At 35.7% G+C, this 26,051-nt stretch overlaps 1 long non-coding RNA gene across 3 annotated transcripts; it reads right to left on the reverse strand.

Annotated features, from left to right (window-relative positions):
• Window positions 1-1,175: 1,175 nt before the first annotated feature.
• On the reverse strand, window positions 1,176-20,640 carry LOC120086749 (uncharacterized). 3 transcript variants are annotated; one of them, XR_016532357.1, is made up of 6 exons: window positions 20,315-20,640; window positions 18,219-18,629; window positions 17,857-18,133; window positions 9,511-9,589; window positions 2,002-2,116; window positions 1,176-1,490 (listed from the first exon to the last, which is right to left on the reverse strand). It is a non-coding gene; the product is annotated as an uncharacterized LOC120086749 (long non-coding RNA). The 3 variants fall into 3 exon arrangements; XR_005484309.2 differs by having other exon boundaries at window positions 1,176-2,116; XR_005484311.2 differs by lacking the exon at window positions 20,315-20,640 and adding an exon at window positions 19,442-19,502 and having other exon boundaries at window positions 1,176-2,116.
• Between the last annotated feature and the right edge of the window lie 5,411 nt (window positions 20,641-26,051).

The following is a 26,051-nucleotide window of genomic DNA, read 5'->3' on the forward strand; positions in this document are numbered from 1 at the left end:
CAATGATACTTTAGTGAGTCAGAAATGCTACCTAGGGGTAGTCAAATACTCTTTCACTAAAGCAAGACATTCTTGACTAAATACTAATTCCAGAATAACTCTTATTCTTATTATCATTTAGTTACCCTTTTTTTCAATAACTTAATAACATTTAGTAACTCTTATAAGTGTAACCCTCCATTTCCAGACATCAGAGGTCGGGCACAACAATGCTACCTAATTGGAAAGTCAAGGTTGGGAATAGGCCTAAGAAATCTTATCCATTTATGGAGTTTGAGTTATTCCGAATCCCATGTTACAACCCTCTGAGGGGATAGCCGCCATAAAATAACTAGCTTATTTTGCCTAAAAATGATAAGCAGTGCAACATAGGAATCTCACGGTCCAAACTAATGAAAGAGACTATAGGATACTTTGACACACATCCTTCGCCCACTTACTATGAACTACTTCCTCTACTTACCTTACTATTGACCCATGTAAACACTTTTTGAATGAAGGTCACTCCCAGGTTAACACGAAGCCGAGCATGAATGTCACTGTGTGAACTCCTAGGGACGTAAGAGCTACGGACAACATATCGTATATGTTATTAATCTCCCACTGAAGTGTTCTATTTATTTTGGGTAAATATTTACTTAGGTATATTCCGGCTAATAAAACAACCTAAGTCTAAGTGATTTTCCAAGTATAACGTTTATATTTGGATTTAATCTACGATGTCTAGGTGATAAACCAATTTTAAAACCTCACATCACTCATTCATGCTCATAAAATCGGGTTAATGACACTCAAGAACTGGCTAAAATCCCCAGGTAGCAGGTGTTCTGTAAACCGTCAACTTAAGTATCTTCAACCTTGGACAAGATTTTTAGCCCGGATGAGTTTGTAACCAAAGTTTTACAAGATATCGGCCTATTTTAACTCTTTAAAACAAGTTGTTATTTGTTAACCCTAAGTGAGCATGCATCTTATCTGTGTTATGGATTTTAAATGTCTAAACCATTTTTATAACAATTTATAAAACTGTAGACATGCTTTTCACCCATAACAAACACCAAGTATTTCAACATTTAATACAATTATTTATATTAAAAGTATAAAACCCTAAATCATGCATACTATATATTATAACAAATTATAACATACTTTTAATGCATGATACATGCTTCCTATAGTGGAATTTTAAATCAACATGTTATTTAATTATAACATACATTCATAATGCATAAATAATTAAGTACACACTGATATGAACCAATTTTGGCATCCTAAGCAAGCAAACAATCTAAATTATTACAATAATAATTAAAAAGAACCTCAAAAGCCTTTAGACTTCACGAACAGACCTAAACCAAACCTCCCGGGCTCCAAAATGGGTTGAATCGGTCTAAAACTGGCTGAACTAAGCCTCATTGACTCGAACTGGTTGAACCGGTCAACTTCAACCGTCGGTCTGTTCGCACGCCTGCCTTTTGGCTTGGGATAAACTGGTTGCAATGCTATAAACCCAGTGTTACAACGCTATAAGCTTTTGCTTCTTTTGAAGGATATCTGAAGAATAGCGCTGCAACGCTCTAAGGCTGCAAAGCAGTAGTTTCTTCTACTACAACCAACTGTTGAACTTACTTCGATTTTTATTCAATTACAACCTAATTTCAACTCTATCAACTCTAACAAATTACAGACACTTAATTACATATTTAGGCCCATAAAAAAGAGCCAATTACAACAATTAACATTGAATTGAATAGAAATCTAATGCCAAAATTGAAATTATCCATATCAGCACCCTTTTTCATACAACCTATGAAAATCACCCACCAAGCTAAAATTAACACGAACTAGGTGCCTAAATGATGCTCTGATACCAATTGATGGTGTTGACATTCAAAATGCAAAAATAATTAGGATCTTAACTACTCTAATTCTATCAATTTCAGCAAAGAAAGATGCAAGATCAAATAAAAATACAAGTAGGGTTATGATTGAAGATCATACCTTTGTTGTACTTCTCAATCCTTGAATTCCGTCTCGAATTTCTTAACTAACAAGTTGTCGATCACCACTTGATCTTCCCTACTATCCTCTAGGATCTTAGATTTGGTGGTGGAGCCTAAGATGAGAGATCAGTTGAAGGGATTTTATTGGAGAGTTATCTATGAAAAAACCTTATGAGAAAACACTTTTTTCATCAAAAATTCTGTATAAGGCTACTTTTTTTTTTTTCCTCAATTTTTTTTTCTTTTATTGAAGATATACATGCGAAGTGAGAGATATCAACCGATTGACACTTCATCCTCATGCACTTTGAGTGAGAGAGGTGTTGAAATAGTGAGATAAGTGGGAAAACCCCACTATCCTTTATTTCCTTATTTTTTAACTTTTTCAAAAATTGAAATCAAAATGAATTTTAAAAACAAAATTTATTTCTTTAAATTAATTTTATCTAAAGTTAAATTTAATAATTAATTAAATAAATTTAATTAATTAAAATAATTTAATATCAAATATTAAATTCTAGAAACACCAATTCCTTAAACATGAATCTCTGTTTATGTAATTAATATTCAAATCAAATTTGAATATTATCCAATGCTCTAATTTCGTTTAATTCGATAATTAAACGTATAATTATACCGTATACAATTATTATTTCCTTAATTCAAATTTGAATGTTTCAAATTTACTCATCACGATATTCTAAGGTTTAATCCGTTTGTGAGCTAGTAGAGCGACCTAATAGACCTATAGATCATGGGCTCCAACGATCCGAGTTTAACCCACTAAACTCTTTAACCTAATTAAAAAATATTTGTTAACTACTGGGCCACTCTACTAAAACCTAGTAGTTGCACTCCCCTCACTCTAGATATATTTCTATCCACTCCATATAACCATAATCAATAAGTCAATCCTTCACAAGTTTTTCGTAATATCGACTGGGTCAAAAGCTTTTTTACCCCGAGATTACATATTGTTCCTTAAGTCCCACTGATCCTCTAATGAATAATTGGTTTATAATCCAATCACCAAATTGAGTTCTTCACGTGCCAATGAAAGGGTAAGGGTGGGGCCCCTTGTTCAAGACTTGAAGTCAGTACTTAAGGGAATAACCTCCCTACTATCCCTAAAAGCGGGTAGGAACGAATTCCATCTTACACCTTATGTCCACAACTATGTACTTGGACTTACCCTTGGAATGGGAGGCTTATTGAGCTGACATTATTGAGCCAACCCTCACCCATGCAAATCTAAATATAATACCGAATAAATAAGAGTTCATAGTTAGCTCACGATTTGTTAGGGATGATGCCCTACACTCTCATTAGGTCCTTTAGTTTATAAACACAATTTTGAATAAACGCTTGTGTTGTATAATATATGTTATTTTCTTCAATTTTGTCTATGCAACATTGGATGTTTTAATTGCTTCACCACAAACCAATAAACTAAGATCCCTAGTTGTTATTTGTAACTTAAGCATGTACGTGGAGACATACAGGTGGATCATGTCTTAAGTGATAACCAAAATGGTCTGTAGTATATGGATATAGGAGGGAAACCTTATCCTGGTAATGCTATGGATGCGGCTCACTTTGTAGAATAGTTACAAGTGTTGTGACTTGCTACAGATGGTCTGAGCTTGATCATTCATGTTGAGACATGCGGGCAGGAGCGTTCTATACAAAGGAGTTTATATAAGACCGGACCACGAAATGTTATAGTCTCGTTAAATAACATCGTTCATGACAGAGACTTCACTTCACTAGGATGACCATAGGTAACATGACCTCAATCCTGAGTGAGTTGGGAACTCCTGCTTTGGAGGGCAGTCCTTTGATTTGCATAGGTGCGAGTGGCCAGATCGCCGACTAAAACCTATAACTTTGGGGATTCGTCTGATTTGAGAGTTGGGAACTCAGCTACACAAGATGGAATTCACTCCTTCCTCAAAGCAGGGGCAAGTAGATAGATTGCTCCTTTAAGGGCTGATTCCAGGGCTTGAACGATGTGGTGCTACACACCTTCTCATTGCCTGAGAGGTGTCCACACATAGTAGGACTATGTTGTATTGTTCATTAGAGGGATCAATGATACTTAAGGAGTTAGATGTAACTACATGGGCAAAATGGTAAATAAGCCCAACTATACTTACAAGCATCTATGAAGGGTTTTCGTATTGTTGATTGGTTATATCCGATGAAACAGAAATATATCTGTGGTGAAAAGAGTGTATTGTCGGTCTTTAGTAGAATTCCTGGTAGTTAACAGATGGTGGATCTCGTGGCTAAAGAGTTTAGTCAGCTATTCACGTACCATTGGGACTTCGAGCCATAGGTCCATAAGATCCCCTTGGTAGCTCAATGGATTCAAGTTGAGAATCAGTTTTTAGGTTAATTTGAAGTGTTCAAATTGACAAGAAAAATTTCGACTATATATGATATGATTGAACTGGTCAATTATATATGATATGGTTGACATGATGTATGAAATATATTAATTGGAGGAAAATTATATAAATATGATTTATATCTAATGGAGGAGAAAAAGACTATGGTTCATGTATTGCATGTGATGTGATATTAAACCATAGGTTATAAATATAATAAGATTATATTTATTTTTTAATTTAACAATTATGGGATAATTTTGCTAGCTTTTTCTCCGTAACCGAATGAGTTAGTGGGAGGTTGCATTCAGTTTTCATAAGTGAAGGATAAAATGAAAATTGTTCTCATTTTGCAAAAGAATCAGACATTGGCTCACCAAATTGTGTATACTGCCTATCGCATGGTAAACCAAGAGCATACATGATAGCTTAACGTTTCTAAACGATTATATACACGCATGCAGTTTACTAAACGATCGCATAGATTTTACTAAATGATTGTCTAGCTTTTTCCTACACGATCGCGCGCTTGAGCATTTAGTAAACGATCGTCTATATGATCTCGCCCCTTTTACTACACGATCGTGTTGGAAATGTCCTAGAACTCACAATTCGTGTTAAACATTCTATTTAGTAACTTATTCAATAAAGTTGTTGATTTTGCATTCTATTGTGAAAATCTAATAAATATATCCATGATTATAGTGTGAATACTTTAACTTTATGTGGTGACATACATAGGATCAAGTTAATAGTATATAGCCTAAATTGTCTAATAAGTAAAGGGATGAAATTAGGTATCTCATCCTGGTAACACTATTGGATGCGGCCCATTTTGTAGGTAGTACAAATGATGTGATCCACAAATCATTCATGTAGAGAGATGTGAGTGGAGGCATCCTATACAATGAGTTTGCATATAGACTGAACCACGAAAATAGTCCCTTTTCTTTATAATGACCGTTTACTGTTAAAACTAACTATTTCATTATTAAGTAACCCAGGATAACTCGATCTTAATCCTGAGCTAGCTATGAACTCTTGTTTGTTCAGGATTATCCTTTGATCTGCATGGGTGAGAGTAGTCCAATAATACTACCCAATAAGCCTTCCATTTTGGGTATAAGACCGGATGAATAGCTGGGGACATAGTCCTGAAAGATGGAATTCACTCCTACCTAATTTAGGGTTAGCAGATATGTTGTTCTCTTAAGTACTGATTCCAGGTCTTGAACAATCGGAGCCCCGCCTTCTCTTGATAAAGAAAAGACTTGATTCCTAACTATTATGAATCAAAATTGTTCATTAGAGGGTCAGTAGGAACTTAAGGAACAAGATGTATTCATATGGGTAAAACGGTGATCTTGACCCAGCTGTGATTACGAACGACCTGTGAAGGATCGACTTACTGATCATGGTTATATCAAGTGGACATAATATATCTACAGTGAGGGGAGTTGAACTATGGGCTTTAGTGGAGTGATCCATTAGCTAATGAATGGGGGTTAATTTGGTATAATGAGTTTAGCCAATTAATCTCAGATCGTTGGAGCCCATGATATGTCGGTCCGTGAGGTCCCCTTACTAGCTCGTAAATGGATTAGCTTTAGACTAGCATGATAAGTTGATTTGAAATGTTCAAATTAGAATTAAACGAAATTGGAGAATTTTTATTTAAATATGATTTAAATATATGAAGGTGGATTTGTGTAAAAATTAATTTAATATTTGATATTAAATTAATTGGAATTAATTGAATTATTTAATAATTAATTGAATAATTATTTATTAATTTTATTAGAAAATTTATTTATGAAATTAATTTTATAAAATTAATAATATTTTTAATTTTAAAATCAATTTGATTTTGAAATCATTTGATGAAAAATTGAAAAATTAGAAAATATACACAAAATGAAAAAATGGATTTTTCCATTACCATCTTCAACTAGCTCACACAGAATCCATGACGAAGAACAGCTGCATGCTCACTTAGGTTAACAACTAGTTTTAATCATTAAAATAGATTGTTACCTTATAAAATTTGATTACAAGCTCAAATCGTTTTGTAAAACTATCTAAGGCTAGGGGTACTTAAGTTGACGGTTTATGGAACACCTCCTACCTGGGGATTATGACCGAAAGATAGAGCATTGATTAATTGATTTTATGAGCTTATGTGAGCAGTGTGAGGTTTAAAAATGGTTTAAACACTTAGACTTCGTAGGTTAAAATCCAATTATAAGTGTCATACTTGTATAAACCATATAGACTTAGGTTGTTTAAATCTATGCATTTTATCCCTAAGTAACTACCCAAACATATAAAACACTTCAGTGGGAGATTAACAATATACTCGATATATAGTTATTAGCTCTCACGTCCTCAAGAGTTCACACCGTGAGATTCATGCTCGGCTTCGTGTCGCTTTTACCATGACTGCTCCATTCGAAAAGTATTTGCATGGGTCAATAACAAGGTGAATGAGGGGAGTTCATAGTAAGTAGATGAAGGAAATGTATCAACATTGTCCTACGGTCTCCTCCATTAGTTCGAACCGTGAGATTGCTATGTTATGCCTGCTGTCGTTTTTAGGCGGTACTAGCTAGTCGTTAACCACGAAGATCCCCTCAGAGGGTTGTAAGATAGGATTCAAAACAACCCAGACTTAAGTAAAATGAACAGGGTCTTATAGTTCTGTCTTCGGTATTGTCTTCCATTTCGGAGGCATATTCATACCGTTCTATAAGATTTGAAAATGGTAGGTTACACTTACAAGAATTACTAATTGTTAGTAAAGAACTTGACCGAAAACGAAAACCAAAAGAACTATAGGAGTAAAGAGTTATTCTGATATAGTATTTGGTCAAGAATTGTCTTGCTTCAGTGAAGGAATTCTTTACTGTCCCACGGTAGCAATTGTTCTAAATCACTAAAGTATCGTTGCAAATAGATAAAGATTTCTAGGTTATTTATTATTTTGCTAAAAATGGATTTAGATGCATAAATATTTAATAGAATTTGTTTATATTGTTTCAGCAATGTCGAATTCAATCATACAATTGCTAATTTCCGACAAATTTAACAGTGAAGGATATTCAAACTGGAAATCCAACATCAATAAGATAATAGTTATGGATGATTTGAGGTTTGTGTTGACGAATGAATGTCCTCTAGTTCCCAGTACAATAGCGAATCGAAATGTTTCGGACACCTATGATAGGTGGGTAAGGGCTAATGAGAAAGCTCGGGCCTATATCTTAGCAAGTATATCTGATGTGCTTAATAAGAAGCATGAGGTTATGTCCACTGCTCATGAGATAATGGCGTCACTTCAAGAGATTTTCGGGCAACCGTCATCCTTTGTTGGACATGAAGCCATTAAGTATGTTTACTTTACTCGCATGAAAGATGGAACCAACGTTAGAGAACATGTTCCCGATATGATGGTCCATTTAAATATTGTTGAGGCTCATGGGGCGATGATAGATGAAAAGTGTCAAGTAAGTATGATATTGGAATCTCTCTCGGAGAGTTATCTGCCATTCAGAACCAATGCTATTATGAACAAAATTACTTATAATCTGACCACGTTGTTGAACGAGTTATAGACATATCAGTCGATGATGAAACTGAAGGAAAAAATAAATAAATGTTATTTCTAAACCTAAGGAGTTTTTCAAAGGGTCTACGTTTGGAACCAAACCCACTGATAATGAGAAGTCTATTCCTTCTTCTTCGAAAGACAAAACCGTACAAATGAAGAATAAAGAAAAAGGGAAAAAGAAAACCACTGCTAAGAAAAACAAAAACAAAACTCCCAAAGGAAAATGTTTCCATTGCGGAGAAGATGGGCATTGGAAGCATAACTGCTCAAAGTATTTGGCTGAAAAGAAAGCGGAAAAGGCGAAACAAGGTAAACCACTGTCAAACATTTTGGCATATAAGCATCATACATCACATGTATAAATATAAATGTTGATGAACTGGGTAAAATTGCCTTAAAAACACAAAATTAAAGCTAACTATTACAAAGACAAGAAGTCTCCAAATCAAAATGGCGAACCGGGTCTTGAACCACTCGGACAAAGCATCGCATCTCCAACCATCGTGTACTAAACTCACCACAGTTGTCTAGACGATAAAACAAACGCTTTACTCCATCGCTTACCAATGCTTAATTACTACATGATCATGTATCTTTTACTAAGTGATGAAGCTTGAGGTACGAGATCGTTTAGCACGCTCCGCTCAACGCACGCCTTTCGCGATCGTCTAAACGACTACGATGCCACAAAGCACCATCGCCTAAGCGATTTCTTAGCTAGCGCCTTCGTATCATATACGCGCGATCTTGTAGGGAGTAACTAAGCGATGAGGCTTGTTAGCTATACAATTGTCTAGCGTGCACCTTTTACTAAACGATGAGCATCACATGCTCCCACTATGATCATCTACGTCCAACACCTATGCGATCAGACAACCAATGCTACACGATAGAGTAAACGATTTACCCCATCGTTTAGCATTAGCTAAACGATCGTTTAGTAGATCGTCTAGAAAAATCTACATGATCGCTTAGTTAAATCCCAATGATCATTTACCTGAGGCTACATGATACGACCAATGCTTGGTCTTCTTCTTCGTTGAGAACCGCATCTCCATGCTTCGAAACTTCATCATGAATGACTCGACTAACTCAAACTCTTTTAATTACAAACTCTATTGCAAGTTAATTACGCCCAAAAAACACAGGGGCTTTTACAAATTAACACTTTGTAATTGAAGAAAGCTTTAACTAAAGGAAATTAAACCTGCAACATTCATCAACTTCATCTACAAATGCACTTAACGATTAAACACAAATGCAGAAACCCACCTCCACTGTAAAATGGAGATCGAAATAGACTTGTAATTTGGAATATCAGAACAACTTGACTCTGATACCAATTGAAGGAAATCGATCACGAGGATTTCCATGAGCAGCGAAAAGATCATTCCAAATTACAATCATGTATGAACATTACAATTATAGTCAACCAGAACGATACAGTTATGCATTCATTATAGAAATTATAGTATGATAATACAATGAATAAAGGAGAAACTCTACGCACCTTGGTAAACTCATCGCCAATGCTCCTTGATCATGACCACTTAAGCAATGCAACCTCGAACACTCGAACAACTCAACCGCTACACAGCACGAACATCACATATTCGAACTCAGCAATAGCCTTGGTCACGAACACCCAAACAAAACGAACAACCTCCACAAAACCTCGTCGGTGTCGAGTTGAGTATGACACCACCAAGAAGGCTACCTTGGTATTCTCAGTGTGAGAATCCAGAGGATAGGCTCTGTGTCGACTTGGATTAAGGCAGAAGAATGGAGGAAACAACAATTGTGTAAACGATTGAGCAAGTGGGAGATGACTGAACCTATCGTATAGGTCGATGCCCAATCATTTAGAAAAAGCTAAGCAATTGTCTAGCAAAAGCTAAGCAATTGTTTACCTCAACGCCTAGTTATGTGTCTGTCACTTACAAAACACTACACGATCGTTTATCTTTGTAAAGTTGTTGCTTAGTAAATTTTATTTACTTGACAACTTCCGTGAGATTCTTTTTTTCGAGAGAGAGAGAATTCACAAAATCTCGAATTTCAACATTACTAAAATTAGGAAAACAATTTTTCTTTTATCTCACGGTTACCATGAACAACCGATAACCTCCCACTCAATTTGTTATTAGAGAAAAAGATTTTATTCTACAATAATTAATATTATTATAAATATGAATGTTAACCAACTTATCATACTATATTTATAAGCTATAGTTTTAATATTTCATCTCATGAAACATATAAAACATAGTTCTTTTTCTATTCCATGGTACTTAATGTAAATCTAATTTACATCAATCCTCCACTAGATGTATCTCATACATCATACCGATCATATCATATATAATCGAATTACCTCTTGTCAATTTGAACATTTCAAATCAACACCAATAACTGATCCTCAACTAAATCCATTGAGCTACCAAGGGAACCTTATGGACCTGTAGCTCGAAGCTTCAACGGTACGTGAATAATTGACTAAACTCTTTAGTCACGGGATCCACCATCCGTTAATTGTCAGGCAGTCCACTAAAGACTGACGACTGAACTCTTCTTACCACAGATATATTATGTGTTCATCTTAACTAATTAGAAGTGCGACAACCCTTCAAAGATCGCTCGTAAGTACAGCTGGGCCAATAACCATTATGCCCCTGTAGTTACATTTGACTCCTTTAGTACCACTGATCCCTCTAATGAACATAAGTCATAGTCCTACTATGACTAAGCCCTCTCTTCCAAAGAGAAGCTGTGGCCACTATGTTCAAGCCTTAGAATCAACCCTTAAGGGAGCAATCTCTCTACTTATCCCTGCTTCAGGAAAGAAGTGAATTCCATCTTATGGATTGAGTTCCCAGCTCCTAGATTAGACAAGTCCCCAGAAAGGTAGGCATGTTGGGTTAGCAATCTAGCCACTCTAACCTATACTAATCAAAGGACCGCCCTCAAAGGCAGAAGTTCCCAAAACACTCAGGATTGAGATCGTGTCACTTATGGTCGTTTAGGTGAGATGTCAGACTCTATTATCAACGATATTATATACAGAATCTAGTCATCATGTGGTCTGGGTCTTATACAAACTCTTTGTAAAGGACACCCTCGCTCACACGTCTCCACATGAATGGTCAAGATCTACCATTTGTAGTAGTTTACAACACTTGCAAATCTCTACAAAGCGGGTCGTATCCGTAGTGTCACCAGGATCAGGTATCTCACCTTAATCCTTATACTACAGACCTATTTAGGTTATCACTTAAGGTATGATCCACTTGTATATCACATATACATGCTTAAGTTCACATAAGATAACCAAGGAACTTTGTTTATTGGATATGAGTAAATACCAGAATGAAATAACAATTATTTTAGTCATTACTTAAGGTATGATCCACTTGTATATCACATATACATGCTTAAGTTCAAACAACGAGACTCCGGGAGAATTAGGACACCAATTCCAACAATCTTCCACTTGTCATAATTACTCGGGAGACTAATGTACAATACAATATAAAAAAGTACAATATACAATAACCTAGAGCATACCCCAGTATCATCTCCCACTTGCCCTGGACAAGATGCCGCATGTCTCGCAGACCTAGACTCTCTAGGTGATCCTCGAACACTTTAGCCGTAGGGCCTTTGTAAAGGGATCAACAATGTTGTGCTCTGATGCGATCTTCGTGACTATCACTTCACCCCGATGCACAATCTCCCTGATCAGGTGATATTTCCATTCTATGTGCTTACCCTGATGATGACTCCGAGGCTCCTTTGAATTTTCCACAGCCCTGCTGTTATCATAATAAAGAGTGATAGCCAAATCCATATTTGGAACAACTTCCAAATCTGAAAAGAATTTCCTCAGCCAAACAACATCCTTAGCTACTTCACAAGCGTCTACATATTCGGCTTCCATAGTGGAGTCCACGATGCATCCTTGTTTGTTGCTTCGCCACACTACAATCCCTCCGTTCAGAGTGAACATTGACTCCGATGTTGATTTGCGAGAATCTCTATTGGTCTGAAAGTTAGTGTCTGTATATCCTATAAGGATCAGATCCTTATCTCCATACACGAGCATATCGTCCCTCGTTCTCTGAAGATACTTGAGGATCCTCTTGATCGCTGTCCAGTGATCAAATCCTGGATTGGACTGATATCGAATGAAAATCCCTACTACATAGCAAATGTCGGGTCTGGTACACAACATTGCATACATCAAGCTTCCTACAACATAAGCATAAGGATTTCATCTCATCTCCTTAACTTCTTGAGGTGTCTTAGGACATTGATCCTTAGACAAAACGATTCTATGCCTGAAGGGTAACAAACCCCTCTTGGAATCTTGCATCCTGTACCTGATCAATATTTAATCAATGTGCAATGTCTAAGATAGGGCTAACCGTTTGTTCTTACGATCCCGAATGATCTGGATCCCTAAAACATAATGTGTCTCACCCAAATCTTTCATTTGGAACTGGGCAGTTAGCCATTTCTTAATATCAGTTAGATACCCTACACCATTCCCAATGAGTATGATATCATCCACACACAGTACCAGAAAAGCTACTGAGTTGTTGATGATCTTCTTGTAAACACAAGGCTCGTCAATGTTCTGATCAAAGCCAAACAAATTGACAGTAGTGTCAAATATGATGTTCTAAGATCTAGATGCTTGTTTCATCCCATAAATAGACCTATTAAGCTTGCAAACTCTTTGCTCTTGATCTGGAACTATGAACCCCTCTGGTTGAGTCATATAGATGGTCTCCTCAAGATTACCATTAAGAAAGGCAATCTTGGCGTCCATTTGTCATATTTCATAATCATAAAATGTGGCTATCGACAGGAGAATCCTGATAGACTTGAGCATGACAACAGGTGAGAAAGTTTCCTCATAGTCAACTCTCTCAACCTAGGTATAACCCTTTGCCACGAGTCTAGTCTTAAAGGTTTCCACCTTTCCATCTACACCTCTCTTTCGCTTATAGATCCACATACACCCAATAGATCTTACCCCATCAGGTGAATCAACAAGCTCCCAGATGTTATTGAACTACATAGGCTCCATTTCCTAGTTCATGACCTTAACCTATTCATCATTGTCACCATCCACCATTGCTTTCTTAAAAGACAATGGATCCTTGACCTCATCATTCATAATGATGTTTTGGGCTTCAGTCAAACCTATGTAGTGATCTGGTGGGTTCATAACCTTCCCATTACGTCAAGGCAGTCTCAACTCTTGAGCTAGTAAACTAGATGTTTCGACCTCAACAACTCTTGTTGATCTGTCGGCCTGTTCAACAACTCTTGTTGAACCCTCAGCAGTCTTAGTCTCACTAGAGATCTCATGAAAAACGAGCTTATTTCGTGGCTTATGACCCCTCATGTGGTCTTCTTCCAAGAAGATAGCATTTATATAAACAAACACTTTGTTCTCACTCGAATCATAGAAGTATCCACCTCTCGTTTTCTTGGGGTAGCCTACAAAGAGGCAAACCCTCGAACGCAGTTCCAACTTCTTTGGGTTAGTCATTAGCACATGTACCGAACAACCCCAAATCCTAAAGTAGCGTAAACTACCTTTACGGCCTCTCCATAACTCAAAAGGTGTTTCAGAAACACTTTTCGAGGGAACGTTGTTCAGGATATAACATGCAGTCTCCACTGCAAAACCCTAAAACGAGTCTAAAATATGAGCATAACTCATCATAGACCGAACCATGTCCAACAAGGTTCTGTTTCTCCTTTCAAATACACCATTCTGCTGAAGTGTACCAGGGGCCGAGAATTGGGATGCAATCCTATATTCTATCATATAGTTTTTGAATTGGAGGCCTATATACTTTCTACCACGATCAAATCGTAGTGTTTTTATCTTCTTACCTAACATGTTTTCAACTTCAGCCTTATACTCCTTGAACTTGTTAATGGCTTCAGACTTACGTTGCATTAGGTAGAGATACCCAAACCTTGAATAATCATCTATGAAAAAGATGAAATATTCATACCCATCCCGAGTTCTAACATTCATCGGGCCATAAAGGTCTGAATGTACAAGCTCCAAGGCTTCCTTGGCTCTGTAACCTTTTCCAATAAAAGGTCGTTTGGTCATCTTGCCTTCGAGGCATGATTCACATACCGGCAAGGAGTTTTCTTCTAAACTCTTTAGAAGTCCACTTTTCAACAACTTCTCAATCCTATTGAGGTTGATGTGACCTAACCTTCGATGCCAAAGATGGGCCTTTTCTTTAGGAAAAACATTTGGTCTTTTAGTTGTTGTTGCCGTACTGAACATTTCAGTGTTAAACAAGGCTTTTTAACTAATGACCTTAGTACATATAAGTTACTCTCCATTGAACCATAACCAATCTCTATTCCATTCTTGAAAATAAAAATTTTATTTTCAGAAAGGGAGACGGTATAGCTTTGTTCAATAAGACAAGAGGCCAAGATTAAGTTCCTCTTAATATGAGAAACTACAAAAACATTATTCAGCAACAGATAACATTTTTTGTCAACAAATAACTTCAGCCTACCAACAACAACAACTGAAACAACCTTACCAGTACCGACTCGAAGAGTCATCTCTCCCTGTGACAGCGTTTGCTAGGAACTGAATCTTTGGTAAGAAGAATTGACATGATTGGTACCACCTGAACCAAGGATCCTGGCAGAATCATCATTCTCTACCAAACACGTCTCAAAGCCCAATAAATCAGATTTACTGTCTTGTCTCCTTTTATGGAGAGTAGTGAGATCGAGGTCGTTTGCCACGAAATACGTTTCACATGATTATTTCCATTGTATGTAGTCGGTCATTTTAAAAGCACTAAACAGAAATACTAATGAGTTGCTTAAAAGAAAAGCACATTGACCTACGTTAGGTTTTAAGCAAATACCCGTTATAGAACAAAACAACATCCAATGAGGTTTTAGCAAAAATAGTATGAACCCCATATGACATCTAGTTTCGCAATGACACTTCAAAGGTTTAGGACAAAAGTTGTCAAAGGCAGGTCAGTTATCCCTCCTTTGAATTGAGAAGTTCTCAATCAGCCATTAATACTATAACAACTTTTGCTCCTATAACGACTAGCCATCATTTATTTGGCCAAGAGATCATTAACTTACTTAACAATCTCCCATAAGTGTGACCCACCATTTTAAGTCCTAGAGGTCTGCCCAGAAGGCCAATCCGAAGGAAAAAAATCCGATTAGGGCAAAACCTAAAGCGACCCTATCCATTTCTGGAGTTCACCTTGATCTTGACCAACTACACAAAACCCATCCAAAAGTGGACGCTCCCAGGGCACTACGAGGGAGTACATAATGATCTCACGGTGTGAACCAATGACAGAGACCATAGGACATGTTGACACATACCCTTCACCCACTTACTATAAACACTCTCTCCGTCCACCTTGATATTGACTCATGCAAACACCATCCGGAGAGGGATGTTCGCAGAGCACCACGAGGCCAAGCATGAATATCACGTTGTGAACATACAAGAGAAATGTGAGTGGAATCATAGACATATCAGATACATATCTTCCTCCCACTGAGTATTTTATAATCTAGGGTTTAGCTTACTTAGAAAAAACAAGGCTAGATATTTTAACTAAGTGACTTTTAGGTTTTCCAAAGATTAACTTTTACCTTGGATAGTTAAACAACTTTTGATCATCATCCATTAAACTCTTTAACGGAGTCTTTGACCAAATCGTCGCATGCTTATTGAAAATCTATCTAATTCACCTTTTTAGATAGGTTCCTAGATAGGGATGTTATGTTTCTGTTAACTTAAGAACCTCAGTCTAGCCAGAACCCGCCTTAGACAAAAGGTCCCTTATAGATAGATTTACAACAAATTTATTCTTTTATGCTAAACAATTTTATCCTATTAAGCCGATTTTAAAAGATTAATCTAGGTTACTAAACTCTTTAGAACCACTTGAACTTAGGTCTATCTCGATCCAATTTTAAAACCCTTTTAAAAAGCTTGAGTTCACCTAAGTCCACATGAAACTCTTTCTTATTGATTTTAGGTCTAACTTCCTTTATAACACTTATAAATGGAAACCAACACCACAATGCGAAGCTAACACATGCAAGGCATTCATAACGTTTATAAACAGCTTAAGTGTCATGCTCAATGCATTGTTCATTCATTGCTACTTCTTTTATGTAACATTTATACAAAACAGCAATGAAACAAGCAAAACATACTTCCATTCACCCTTAGACTATAACACTTATAACAAAAGAATGATGCATGATAATGCTCACTGCATGCAAAATATAACTCTTATATTTCATGATGCATGCATATGCTTTCAAGTAATTTCTTCATGCTCGATTATAACATTTATAATACATGATGCATTGCACAACCTAAGGTGGGTTTTAAACTATATGTCAAACACTTTGGCATATAAGTACCATACATCACGTGTATAAAAATAAATGTTGATGAACCGAGTAATGAGTACCATTGATCCCTCTAATGAACATAAATCATAGTTCTACTACTATGATTGAGTCCTCTCTTCCAACGAAAAGTTGTGGCCACTATGTTCAAGCCCCAGAGTCAGCCCTTGAGGGAGCAATCTCTCTACTTATCCTTGCTTCGAGAAAGGAGTGAATTCCATCTTTTGTAATGAGTTTCCAGCTCCTAAAGCAGACAAGTCTCCAAAAAGGTAGGCATGTTGAATTGGCAATCTGGCCACTCTCACCCATACTAATAAAAGAACCGCCCTCAAATGCAAGAGTTTCCAAAACACTCAGGATTGAGGTCGTGTCACCTATGGTCATTTAGGTGAGATGTAAGTCTCTAGTATCAACGGCATTGTATACGAAGTCTAGTCATCTCGTGGTCCGGTCTTATACAAACTCTTTGTATAGGACACCCTTGTTCACACGTCTCCATATGAATGGTTAGGATCTACCATCTGTAGTAGTTTACAACACTTGCAAAGCTCTACAAAGCAGGTCGTATCCATAGTATCACCAGGAACAGGTATCTCAGCTTAATCTTTATATTACAGACTTATTTAGGTTATCACTTAAGGCATGATCCACTTGTATATCACATATATATGCTTACATATGATAACCATGGAGCATTGTTTATTGGATATGAGTAAATTTTCGAATGAAATAACAGTTATTTCATTCCAAACAATGTGTATTATTACAAACAACGAGACTCCGGGAGAATTAAGACATCAATCCCAACATTATGGTCGTTTAGGTAAGATGTAAGTCTCAAGTATCAACGACGTTCTATAAAGAGACTAGTCATCTCATGGTCCGATCTTATACAAACTCTTTGTATAGGACACTCCCGTTCGTATGTCTCCACATGAATGGTCAGAATCTACCATCTGTAGTAGTTCACTTGATTTAAGGGAGCTCGAATCCTATATAGACAGAATGACCCTTCTAATGATGAAATGTATGGTTATGTAGATGTTGATTATGCAGGGGACCTAGGTAAGAGGCGTTCACTACCAGGATATGTTTTCTTATGGGGAAATAACCTAATAAACTGGAGGGCTAGCCTACAATCTATTGTGGCCCTATCCACAACAAAAGCTAAGTTTATAGCATTGTCTGAGGCAGTCAAAGAAGGCTTATGGCTGAAGGGATTACTAAATGATTTCGGCATTACACAACCTAAAGTGAGAATCTACTTTGACAATCAGAGCACTATCTATTTATCTAAAAATCAACAGTTTCACAGTAGAACTAAACACATTGATATTAAATACCACCTCATCAAACAAGAAATTGAGAAAGGGGAAATAGAGGTACTCAAAATACATACCTTAGACAACGCGACTGATATATTGACCAAGACCGTTCCTCAAAGCAAACTTTGTCATTGCTTGGACTTCCTTGGGTTCGAGTTATCTGAAAAGGGTTAGCTCAAAGTCAGCTCTAGAAGCAAAAGGGAAGGTTCTCTGGATGATTACAAAGGTGGAGATTGTGATAGAAAGAAATGAGATAAAAGAGTAGTAGATAGCTTATCTTTAATTCTTCTTTCTGTTTTGTTTGTTGTAACCACTAGCTCACTATGAGCTTTTTCCATTGAAAATGAGAACCTATAAAAAATGGGAAGAATCTGAGAGTAAGGCAATGAATTCATTCTGTAAAAGAAAATTCAAAGAAGAAGCAATAAAAATATACCCTCCCTTTACATAGTGGATGTAGGCCCTTAGCCGAACCACTTAAACTTCTTGTATTCTTTCTTCCTCATCTATCTTCTTCTTCCTCTTTGCATCTCCTACACAATTTTTCTCACATGCAGGTGAACCATTGAGATTTGAAGCTCAAGAACATCGTCTTCCCTTCTGAAACCCTCAAGTGTAAGTTGAACATAAAAGAAATGGTTTTCTCTCTCGTATAGCCTTCAGACTTCTCTCTAATTTTGCATTCAGAGTGATTGACAATCTAAATTGAATGCTCTGACCCAGCTGATACGTGGCACAGAAGGATCATCATCAGGCTAAAGCTAATCTTTCCTAATTCCACTGACTCAGCAATCATGGGCTGGTGTTTTTCCACCGAGTTGGGTTGTCTCCAACATTCAACTTGGGCCTGCTAATGAAGAATAGTTAGTCCATTGGACCTACAAAGGCCCAATTAAAGATTTGGATAACAATTAGACCAATTCCTCAAACAAACACAAAGAAACTCCACATAACCCCACATATTTTGGCTGCCTTCCAGTCACTTTTTTGACACTTCAGAATCAAAGTTTAGATAGGGAAGCAAATATTAACCCACCGTCTCACTCTCACTTACCGAAAACCCTTTTTCTATTATAAAAAATCATTTTCTATTGTTTTCAGAAACTCCATTAAAAAAAAAAAAAAAAAAAAAAAAAAAAAAAAACCTCTCCTCGCAGGCGAAAGATACCAATTGAAAAAAAACCAGGTTACTCTGACTACGTTTTACATAATGTTACAATACTTCCGAAGACATAGTAAATCACATAGACATAACACAAGGTGCTACAAAATATAGTTTCACTATTATAAATTCAAGCAATTAAAATATTGTACTTATCTGTAAACAAATGATAATTACACTGACACATGAACAATCTAACTTAGTGATTTGATCACTTTGATTTCCTATAAGTGTGAGACTCCGTCTCAACAAGAACTTCTATCTTTTCACCTTCAATTGAAGACCACTTTACTTGGAATACTTAAGTTTTCCTAAATAAGAGAATTTCTACTCAAGTTACAATAGACAATTCACTAAAATATAGAGAACCACTCAAGACCAATAATAGTAGAAACTTCACAGACAACACAATGAAAATCTTCGTAAGTAACACAAACAGCTCAAAGATGTCTTCAAAGTCATAACATCAAAACAAACAATACAACTCATATACATACACGACAGAAAAAGATAAACAACCCCAAGTCAGCTAGCCGAGCTCCTTGAAGGACAGAATCCTATAGGAATAATCTTTAAAGAAAAAATAATTAGACAATCAACATTTTGTGAAACATCTTGTGGGACATACCATACCATGGAAAAAAATATTAAACATATATCTCGTGGAACAAGGAGAACCACAAGATTACCAATAACCACAATACAATTAAAAAAATAGTCAACATCAAAGCTGTAACACCAATAATAGGGGAGCCGTTGTATATGATCAATACTTACAAAAAAAAGAAAAGTTGGATGGTTGAAAATGTGAGGCTCAAAATATTAACCGGTATAACACATAAATAAAAAAAAATAAAAAATCAAAACTTAGATTCAATTCTCGAAGTCAAGTATATGTCGCTAATAAGAGTTTATCATTAACAAAAGTCTATAATCGATATAGTCTATCATAAATAAATTTTGCTACATTTATAATTTTTTTTAAAATATTCATTAAAAATATAATTATTAACCCTAAAATACTAACATTACAATTACCCAAAAATACTCGCTTCCATAAATACGAGATTGTTAGGATACTAATTCTTGAAATTCTTTATTAACGTAACAGGTTGGTATAATCTTCCGGAAAAGCAAAAACGATAAAAGTCAAACAAGACTAAACGGTCGCTTATAGTTGATACCCGATCGCTTACCAAATACTAAACGATCGTTTACAAGTTCTACACGGTCGCTCAGTGTTACTAAACGATCGCTTACAAAATACTCCGCGATCGTTCACAAACTCCTACACGAATGCATACAATCTATTACACGATCATTTACTAGTTTCTATACGATCACCTACTAATTGCTATACGATCGCTTACCAAATGCTACACGATCGTCAAGTGGAGATAAACGATGAGCGGTACACTGCGATGGCTTCTTCACGGTAGCATCTTCTGAACTCCTACTCTCGAGAACTCTTCCTCATTCCTAATATTCAGAATTCACTATCATTTCTTTTCATTTCCTTCTTCTTTTAAACCTCCACTTCTCCCAACGGAATTGGAAGGCGTTCTTAATCAATTCAATCTCCTCTCCTCTATTCCTTCTTTCTTGATATTGCCACATAATTGGGTCCTATCATTACGAGATATATCTTGAGGTTTTAAATTTTTTTTTTAAAACAGTGAAACCGTCTCGACGGAAAATGTGAATTAAATGTTTGAAGAAGCTATCACCATCGATGGAAAATTATGTGCGAACAGAAATTTTGAAGAAAACGAAAGTCGTAAATAGGGACTGCGATATTTTTAAGAGAGAAGAAGAAACTCCCATTTCTATAAAATTATTCAAAATATATATATATTTGAAATGAGGGAGAAATATACCTTTTTTTTCAAGTTGTGTAAGTTTGGGTCAAATTTTGGTTCATATTTACGTAGTTACCATGTGTATTAATAGACGTGTGGTCTGCATAAAGTTCAAGTTGACATCTGCAATATTGATCGAAGGTGTTGGAGAAGTTCCGACCCATTACTATCTTCAACCATGTGATGCCTCGCGGCCTCTTCGATAAAGATGAAGGTGTTTGATTTCTTTTAAATTTAATATTATCTTTTAATCTGGTCCATGTACATTATCTATTATTTTATCGTTTAGTCTATTCTTTTATTAGACCAATTAATTAAAAAAGTAATTTTATTTAAATAAAAGATAATTTTTTAATTAAACACCCTAATGAGGTATCTATATAAAGATAAAACTCTACGGATTGGTCATCTCTCTCCCTCATTAAGTAGTTCTTTTCTCTCATCAACAAACCTAACTAAGTTCTAAAGAACGCCAAAAGAGAGAAAATTCAACCATTATTATGGATCAAGACATGTTATTCTAATTAATGTTATGAAAATCATCTAGTTTTAAGATCATTATTTTATACAATATTAAAATTTTATTGTATAATCATGAAGTTAAAATGCACTAAATAAATCATTGTTTGTTGCCGTCATTCCTACTTTAATCTATGAATTTAGATTTAATGTATCATTATTTTTTGCTGCAAATGATTATAGTTATTTTTCTTTAATGGATTTTTCAATTTGATTAAGGTTTAGTTTTGACTAACGTGAGAAAGAAGCGTTGGTTAAAAAAAAATCATTTTTATTTATCCTTTTGATAAAATTTATTGAAAATACTTTTCAAAAGTTTATCTGAGTTGTTGTCAAACGTTTTTTTAAATGATTTATTTTTTAAATTAAACACTTAAAATGTATTTCAAACATATAAAAATTATAAAATTTATGTACGCCAGCTACTCTTTTGAGAGTTCATCCATGAATACCTAAGCACAATCGTGAGGCAATTATTCTACTATCAGATTTTAGTGCCTAGGTTATCGTTTTGTTTATCAATTGAAAATTTTTTATATTGATATCGATATTATGTGTTAATATTATTATTTACCTAGAATAATCATGTTTCTACTAATGCTCCTTTAACAATTACGTTTTGTTTTTTAAAGCTTTTAAATTGTATATAATTGAGTTTTAATGTTCTTTCGGTAAGCTTCTTGATTATGGTATTAAGGAAGTGAAAGTTGAATCTATGATTGATCCTGGATAAATTTAAAAGTTATCTGCTATGAAGCATCCTTGATTTCATGAGTTTATCTCTTTATTTAATGTGTTGTGTAATATGTATATCATGACAATGTTCTAAAGCATGCAATTATTCTTGTGATTTTAATTACACAATTTTGAAAGTACGAAGTTTAACTTTCATAAATATTCTATTATTAATATTTTTTAAATTGTAAATTATTTGGGATCATTTTATTATGACATCTATAGTATGAATAATTTGTTAGTCACCAAAGTGACCAAATTAGTAAGTGTAAGTTCTATAGATATTAAATTAAAATTAATTCAATTACTCATGTTTATGATTGTTTTATTGTGATATACACATTACAAGAATTCTCGATTTTAATGTCAGTTTAAAACCGACATTAAAGGGTTTTAATGTCGGTTGAGTTGGTTTTATTGAGTTGGTTTTGTTTAAGTGATCTCTTGTTGGCTTGTTGACATTTGAGTAGTGATTTAGTTGAAGTAGGAGCTTTTTAATGTAGTGAATTCGTGTTGGTCATAATGCATCCCCCTTCCCCTTCCCCCTCTCTTAAATGAACTTTTTATTTTATTTTATTTTATGTTCAATGCTTTATTGGGTTGGTTTCGTTTAAGTTATCTCTTGTTGGCTTGTTGGCATTTTAGTAATGATTTAGTTCAAGTAGAAGTTTCTAAATGTTGTGAACTTGTGTTGGTTATAAGCCACCCCCTCCCCCCAATGGCTCATTGGCTTCTTGGCATTTGAACGATTTCATGCATTTTTTTCCTAGGAGCGTATTGAAGAAAATCGTGTTGGAACGTCTCGTTCAAATAGTATAATTGATGATGCAATTAGTAGAGTTTTCGGTACCAATCATGACCATGTACGAGGATTAGGATTCGGTGTAACTTTGTCGAAGTTGTCTACATCAACTCAAAAAGATGAAACTATTGCATCTCTTGAAAGAAAATGTAACAACCTAACAACAGATGTAGATGAACTGAAATACATGATAGCTTCCTTAATAAGGGACAAGGTAAATTTTTCCTAACTCTCTTTACCTATTGAAATTGTGTTTTATATAATAATTTGAATATGTTGTTTCTATAGGAAAGAATGAAGGAACGAGATTCTAATAATCTTGTTAGAGAATCAAGATTAGCAAATAATCCAGTTCCAGTCCTAAATTCCCCATAGGTAAATCCTATTTACTACACGACCATATACCTTCTTCTAAACGATCAAGCATTGTCTATATGATAGACTCTGCCCTTCTCCCACTAGCTTGGTCGTTGTATACGATCTTCTTTTCTCCTTCCCTCTACAAAATTCCAGTAGAGCCCATTCTTTGGATTCTCACATTGAGAATACCAAGGGTTCTAAGTGGTGGTGTCATCCCCATTGTTGCAATGTTCGTGTGGAGGCCGTTCGTGAGTAGACGACGGGAGTTTCGGTGAACGATTGCTTGGACGTTCCAGTGAGAGTGAGAGGATTCATTCCTTGGAGAGAGCGAGATTTCGATGAAAAAAGTTCTTCAACTGGTACGTATTCTTGTTCTCTTGTTATTTATTATTCTAAGCATGTCGGTAATTATTGTATAATGCATATCTGTTTTGTTTGAATGTAAATGTGGTAATTCTATCACAATGTATTTGGAACAATCCGCTTTCGCTCAGAGGTATTATTGTATAAGAGTTCCTTTAATTGGTATCAAAGCCAAGTTCTGATATTCCAAATTCATTGATGCAAAGAATTGCATTTACTTTCTCGGTAGATAAAAGCATGTCTACTCTCTGTTTAAGCATTAAATCGTTTGTGGATGTGGGATTAATTATGTTTCTGAGATGAAGCCTCAGATTGTTTAAAATTCTTTTACATTTGAAGTTAATTGTAAAGGTCTCTGTGTTTTTGGGCATATTAACTGCTATCGAGTCTATAATTTCGAAGAGTTTGAGTCTGTGAATCGTTTGTGAAGAAGCTTCGTAGCAAGGGTTGTTGTTCTTCGAGGATGAAGACGACCAAACGTTGGTCGGGTCGTGTAAACGATGGGGTAGACGATCATTGAGTATCGGATACTCGAGAGCTGGTTTACGCACACGCACTAGATGATCGTGTAGCTCAGCAAGCTTCATCGCTTAGTTACTGACTATACAATCGCGGGGTAAATCGTTTACCTATCGCGTGTTAAGTGATCATCTAGACGATCGGGCTTCGCAGCTTCATTCGTTTAGCACCCGCATGTTTTTGTCTTGTGCGCTAAACGATCGTATACCTGGCCGCGTTTACTAAACGATAAAAACTTTGCCCGGCGATTCAAGACTCGATTTTCCTGTGAACCGATTTGTTTAATGGAAAATGTAATAGATAGAATTTCCATTCTGTTTTTTTTAGGTGGTTCATCCCGGTCCATTAATTATTTCTATATGTACATAGGATGCATGTTTATTTATATGTCATATGGTATGCCATATAGATAAATCCCACCTTATGTTATGCATTGGTCATGCATCATCTCTTTATTATAAGTGTTATGATTTAGAGAAGTATGATTTAAATTACGTAAGAGCATGCCCATACATCATATAATATAAGAGTTATATTTATGCATGCATAAAGCATTGACATGCATCATCTTTATATTATAAGTATTGTAGTATAAGGGTGTATGGAGCATATTTGCTTGGTTCGTTACTTGTATGTAAAAGTTATGTATAGTAATGAACGGACATTGCATGAAGCATGACACATAGGTTAAATTTATAAGAGTTATAAATACCCATTTGCGTGACAATGTATGATTTTATTTGTTTTTTTTATAACAGTTATAAGGAAATTAGAACTAAAATTTATAAGAAAGACATGCATGCCAACTTAGGTTTAAACCATGGTTTTAAAAGTGTTTTAAAACTTGGTGGAGATAGACCTAAGATCAAGGTTCTAATATGATTAGCATCCTTAAGATTTAATCTTTTAACCAATTTAATAGGATTAAATTGACTAACAAAAAGTTAAAGTGTAGCAAATCTATCTATAAGAGACCTTTTGTCTAAGGCGGGTTCTGTCTAGGCTAGGGTATTTAAGGTGACGGAAACGGAACATCCCTACCTGGGAACCTACCTGGAAAGGTGAATTAGATAGATTTGATGCATGCATGCAAGATTAAGGACAATCCATTAAAGATTTAATGTGACGACTTGAACTTGTTTCATTTTAAAGACAAAAGTTGTTTTTAAGCGGATTAAAAATGATTTAGACTAAAAATCAGTAGCCGGATTGTCTAGGTTAATGAACCCCTAGGTAGAACATTCAGTGGGAGGTACTTGGGGCATCTGATGCTTCATTTAAACCTCTCGCGTTTCTTCTTTATTGTCCACACCGTGAGATCTATCCTTGGCCTCATGGCACCCTGGGAGTATCCCCCTAAAGGATGGTGTTTGAGTAGGTCAATATCAAGGTGGATGGAGAGAATGTTCATAGTAAGTGGGAGCGGGAAGTGGGACAACATATCCCATGGTCTCTCTCGTTAAGTTGAATAAAGTTTCCGCACATCGCCTCGAGGCACCCTGGGAGTGTCCCCTATAGAATGACAGTTTTGTACATTTCTTTATTTGATCTCCTGTATAGAATAAGGTTAGTCTCCTGTCCTAATCTACTTTTTTCCTACGGTGGGTGCATTAGGATGGGACTCTGGGGCCGAAAGTGAGGGGTTATACTTACGCGGAATTGTTAAGGGTTAATAGTTCTGGACGGAACAAATGGTGGCTATTAGGTTCAGTTCAAAAAGATGGTTTTGCCTAATGGTTGAGAGTGTCTCATCCCAGTAAAGGGGCATCTGATCACCCCACTGGTGACGTTTGTCCTGCCTCGTTGGGGCATCATTACAAAATAGAATTCTTAATCACTTAGGGTACTTGGTAACTGTTTTGCTAAAACTAATTAGTGTTAAAATGTGGTTTAGCAAAAGACATATAAAAGTTTGTTCGTTTTTCAGCAATGGTTTTAAAATGGCTACAA

This window comes from Benincasa hispida, chromosome 9 (assembly GCF_027475165.1).
Source record: "Benincasa hispida cultivar pf3 chromosome 9, pf3_genome.v1.1, whole genome shotgun sequence".
Classification (NCBI taxonomy): Eukaryota; Viridiplantae; Streptophyta; class Magnoliopsida; order Cucurbitales; family Cucurbitaceae; genus Benincasa; species Benincasa hispida.